We start from the raw sequence: 6,048 nt of genomic DNA on the forward strand, positions 1-6,048 counted from the left end.
AATATATATATATATATATATATATATATATATATATATATATATATATATATATATATATATATATATATATATATATATACACATTGAATAAAGTTGCGGTTGGGGATGTAGCTCAGATGGTAGAGCGCTCGCTTAACATGCGAGAGGTACGTGGATCGATACCTTGCATCTCCAATCATTCATAACTATTAATAGGGGTGTAGCTCACCCGGTAGAGCGCAGGCAAGGGGTTTGATTCCCCAGACCTTGAAGTGGTTGGTTTTGTCGACATTTAATCCAATTTATTCAATTTACCTATTTAAAACTGATTTTGATTCCAATTGACAAACATACTAGTATAATTTCTGCTCATACTTATATTTATGGGGGTGTAGCTCAAATGGGAGAGCACTCACTTCGCATGTGAGAGGCACGGGGTTCGATTCCTCGCACCTCCAATCGGGTTCATAACCAATCAATGTTCCACGACGTTAAACTTAGTCAGATCAACCATAGTAACACTCCAATTGACCTACATACTAGTATAAGGTTAGCGGTTCAGCGCATACCCACATTAATGGAGGTGGTTTTCAATGTGCAACGACCATAGTAACACTCCACAAACATACTAGTATAAGTTCAACTCCCCACATTAAATGGGTTGTAGCTCACAAGGTAGAGCCGCCCCCCTCCACATTAATGGGGGTGTAGCTTACATGGTAGAGCGCAGGCACGGGGTTTGATTCCCCAGACCTCCAGGTGGTTGGTTTTGTCGACATTTAATCAAATAAATTATATTTATGTATTTAAAAGTGATTTTGATTCCAATTGACAAACTGACTAGTATAATTTCAGCTCATACTTATATCTATGGGTGTGTAGCTCATATGGTAAAGCGCTCGCTTGCGAAGCGAGAGGCACAGGGTTTAATTCCCTGTTTTCCAGGTGATTTGTTTTGATGAGATGTTGAATATATATATATAATGAACGAGATTGTGATCGGGGATGTAGCTCAGATGGTAGAGTGCTCGCTTAACATGCGAGAGGTACGGGGATCAATACCTTGCATCTCCAATCATTCATTGGATGTGTAGCTTACATGGTAGAATGCAGGCACGGGGTTTGATTCCCCAACCCTCCAGGTGGTTGATATTGTCGACATTAATTCAATTTATTTATTTAAAAGTGATTTTAATTCAATGTGCAACGACGTCACACCTAGTCTCTCCAATTGACAAACATACTAGTATAACGGGGGTGTAGCTCACGGGGTTTGATTCCCCAGATATTGTCGACATTAATTCAATTTATTTATTTAAAAGTGATTTTAATTCAATGTGCAACGACGTCACACCTAGTCTCTCCAATTGACAAACATACTAGTATAACGGGGGTGTAGCTCACGGGGTTTGATTCCCCAGACCTCCAGGTGCTTGATATTGTTGACATTTAATCGAATTAAATCAATTTATCTATTTAAAAGTGATTTTGATTCCAATTGACAAACTTACTCGTATAATTTCTGCTCATACCTATATTTATGGGGGTGCAGCTCAAATGGTAGAGCGCTCGCTTTGCATGCGAGAGGCACGAGGTTCAATTCCGCGCACTTCCAGGTGGTTTGTTTAAATGTGATGTCAAATGTATATGTGTGTGTGTGTGTGTATGTGTGTCGTAGCTCAGATGGTAGAGCAGTCGCTTAGCATGTGAGAGGTACGGGGATCGATACCTCGCATCTCTAATCATTCATAACCTTTAATAAGGGTGTAGCTCACTTGGTAGAGCGCAGGCACGGGTTTGATTCCCCAGACCTCTCGGTGGTTGATTTTTATTGACATGTAATCGAACTAATTCAATTTATCCATTTAAAAGTGATTTTGATTCCAATTGACAAACGTACTAGTATAATTTCAGCTCATACCTCTATTTATGGGGGTGTAGCTCATATGGTAGAACGCTCTCTTTGCATGCGAGAGGCACGGGGTTTGATTCCACGCACCTCCAATTGGGTTCATAACCAATCAAATTGCAACGACGTCAAACCTAGTACACTGCAATTGATAAACATACTAGTATAAGTTTAACGGTTCAGCTCATACCCACATTAATGGGGGTGTAGCTCACAAACATACTCGTATACCCACATTAATAGGGGTGGTTTTCAATGTGCAACAACGATAGTAACACTGCAATTGACAAACATACTAGTTTAAGTTCAGCGGTTCAAATCATACCCACATTAATGGGGGTGTAGCTCACAAACATACTAGTATACCCACATTAATAGAGGTGTAGCTCACATGTTAGAGCCGCCAATCCCCACATTTATGGGGATGTAGCCCACATGGTAGAGCCGCCAGCCCCCACATACTAGTATACCTCCAGGTGGTTTGTTTTAATGAGATGTTTAATATATATATATATATATATATATATATATATATATATATATATATATATATATATATATATATATATATATATATATATATATATATATATATATATATATATATATATATATATATATATATATATATCAATGTATCAAAAATCGCGCCATTGCGCCGCCGCGAGGAATGGCCTCCGCGGCCGGCCGGTTCGGCGGTTTTTTTTTTTTTTTTTTTGAAAATGTCGGAAAAGTTTCGTAAGGCATAACTTTTGATAAACATACTAGTATAAGTTTAGCGGTTCAGCGCATACCCAGATTTATGGGGGTGGTTTTCAATGTGCAACGACCATAGTAACACTCCAATTGACAAACATACTAGTATAAGTTCAACTGCTCAAATCATACCCACATTAATGGAGGTGTAGCTCACAAACATACTAGTATACCCACATTAATAGACGTGTAGCTCACATGGTAGAGCCACCAACCCCCACATTTATGGGGCATTAGCACGCATGGTAGAGCCGCCAGACCCCACATTAATGGGAGTGTAGCTCATATGGTAGAGCCGCCAGCCCCCACATTAATGGGAGTGTAGCTCACATGGTGGAGCGCAGGCACAGGGTTTGATTCCCCAAACCTCCAGGTGGTTGGTTTTGTCGACATATAATCCAATTAATTCTATTTATGTATTTAAAAGTGATTTTACTTCCATTTGAAAAACATACTTGTATAATTTCAACTCATACCTATATCTGGGGGTGTAGTTCAAATGGTAAAGTGCTCGCTTCGCAATTGAGAGGCACGAGGTTCAATTCCCCGTCTTCCAGGTGGTTTGTTTTAATGAGATGTTGAATATATATATATATATATATATATATATATATATATATATATATATATAATGAATGAGATTGCGGTCCGGGATGTAGCTCCGATGGTAGAGCGCTCGCTTAGCATGTGAGAGGTATGGCGGTTAATACCCCGCATCTCCAATCATTCATCACCAATGATTTTCAATGTGCAACGACGTCATACATAGTCTCTCCAATTGACCAACATACTAGTATAACTTCAGCGGTTCAACTCATACCCACATTAATGGGGGTGTAGCTCACAAACATACTACTATACCCACATTAATAAGGGTGTAGCTCACATGGTAGAGCCTCCAGCCCCCACATTAATTGGGGTGTAGCTCACACGGTAGAGCGCAGGCACGGGTTTTGATTCCTAGACCTCCAGGTGGTTGATTTTGTCGACATTTAATCGAATTAATTCAATTTATCTATTTAAAAGTGATTTTGATTCCAATTGACAAACGTACTAGTATAATTTCAGCTCATATCTATATTTATGGGGGTGTAGCTCATATTGTTGAGCGCTCGCTTTGCATGCGAGAGGCACAGGGTTCGATTCCCCGCACCTCCAATCGGGTTCATAACCAATCAATGTGCAACGACATCAAACCTAGTTAGATCGACCATTGCAACACTGCAATTGATAAACATACTAGTATAAGTTTAGCGGTTCAGCTCATACCCACATTAATTGGTGTGTAGCTCACACTCACATTAATAGGGGTGGTTTTCAATGTGCAACGACCATAGTAACACTCCAATTGACAAACATACTAGTCTAAGTTCAGCGGTTCAAATCATACCCACATTAATGGGGGTGTAGCTCACAAACATACTAGTATACCCACATTAATAGAGGTGTAGCTCACATGGTAAGGCCGCCAGCCCCCACATTAATGGGGTTGTAGCTCACATGATATACCCACATTAATAGGGGTGGTTTTCAATGTGCAACGACATACCGACCATAGTAACAATCCAATTGACAAACATACTAGTATTAGTTCAGCGATTCAACTCATACCTACATTAATGGGGGTGTAGCTCACAAACATACTAGTATACCCACATTAATAGGGGTGTAGCTCACATGGTAGAGCACAGGCACGGGGTTTGATTCCCCAGACCTCCAGGTGGTTGGTTTTGTCCACATTTAATCGAATTAATTCAATTTATGTATTTAAAAGTGATTTAGATTCCAAATGACAGACATACTTGTATAATTTCAGCTCATACCTATATTTATGGGGGTGTAGCTCATATGGTAGAGCGCTTGCTTTGTATGCGAGAGGCACGGGGTTCGATTCCTTGCACCTCCAATCGGGGTTCATAACCAATCAATGTGCAACGACGTCAAACCTAGTTAGATCGACCATTGCAACACTGCAATTGATAAACATACTTGTATAAGTTTAGCGGTTCAGCTCATACCCACATTAATCGGGGTGTAGCTCACAAACATACTCGTATACCCACATTAATAGGGGTGGTTTTCAATGTGCAACGACGTACCGACCATAATAGCACTCCAATTGACAAACATACTAGTTTAAGTTCAGCGGTTCAACTCATACCCACATTAACAGGGGTGTAGCTCACAAACATACTAGTATACCCACATGAATAGGGGTGTAGCTCACATGGTAGAGCCGCCAGCCCCCACATTAATGGGGCTGTAGCTCACATGGTATACCCACATTAATTGGGGTGGTTTTCAATGTGCAACGACGCACCGACCATAGTAACACTCAATTGACAAACATACTAGTATAAGTTCAGCGATTCAACTCATACCCACATTAATGGGGGTGTAGCTCACAAACACACTAGTATACCCACATTAATAGGGGTGTAGCTCACATGGTAGAGCCGTCAACCCCCACATTAATGGGGCTGTAGCTCACATGGTAGAGCCGCCAGCCCCCACATTAATGGGGCTGTAGCTCACGAGGTAGAGCCGCCAGCCCCCACATTAATGGGGTTGTAGCTCACATGGTAGAGCCGCCAGTCCCCACATTAATGGGGGTGTCGCTCACATGGTAGAGCGCAGGCACGGGGTTTGATTCCCCGGACCTCCAGGTGGTTGGTTTTGTCGACATTAAATCGAATTAATTCACTTTATTTATTTAAAAGTTATTTTGATTCCAATTGACAAACATACAAGTATAATTTCCGCTCATACCCACACTTATGGGGGTGTAGCTCATATGGTAGAGCGCTCGCTTCGCATGCGAGAGGCACGGGGTTTGATTCCCCGCACCTCCAGGTGGTTTGTATATATATATATATATATATATATATATATATATATATATATATATATATATATATATATATATATATATAGGGGTAATGCCATTGCGTATTTAAATTAGTAATTCTAAGTTTACAAATGCAAGATAATATTAGTCAAGATTGATTATTATCGTCAATAAAATAATTGTATGAGTATGGTTGAAACCAAATACGGGAATTAAAGCATAAAATATTAAATATGGTTGAAACCAAATACGGGAATTAAAGCATAAAATATTAAATATATACTAATATTATTTGAGGGGATTCCGGTAGTAGGATTTGTGGTTAGAGTTCTATTAAGACTATAATATTAGAATTAGATTAATGTTGTAGTACGGTTCTTAATGGAAAAGTTAACGGATCGGATAATCATATAATTAAGGATAAATTAAGAAATCTCAAGAAAAAATTAAAATTTGAACAATCTGAACTATTCATTTGATTTAATAATTTAAGGGTCATTTTTTCTACCCAATGTTTATAATTAAATAAATATTTGAAAGTATATCAATGCAA

General features: G+C 39.2%; 2 non-coding genes across 2 annotated transcripts; both read left to right on the top strand.

The window, feature by feature from the left end:
* Positions 1-104: 104 nt before the first annotated feature.
* TRNAV-AAC lies at positions 105-177 on the top strand. Its single transcript has one exon. It is a non-coding gene; the product is annotated as a tRNA-Val (tRNA).
* A 5,249-nt stretch (positions 178-5,426) lies between these two features.
* TRNAA-CGC lies at positions 5,427-5,499 on the top strand. The gene has a single exon. It is a non-coding gene; the product is annotated as a tRNA-Ala (tRNA).
* The last annotated feature ends 549 nt before the right edge of the window (positions 5,500-6,048 follow it).

Source organism: Ipomoea nil, unplaced genomic scaffold, assembly GCF_001879475.1.
Source record: "Ipomoea nil cultivar Tokyo-kokei standard unplaced genomic scaffold, Asagao_1.1 scaffold2283, whole genome shotgun sequence".
Classification (NCBI taxonomy): Eukaryota; Viridiplantae; Streptophyta; class Magnoliopsida; order Solanales; family Convolvulaceae; genus Ipomoea; species Ipomoea nil.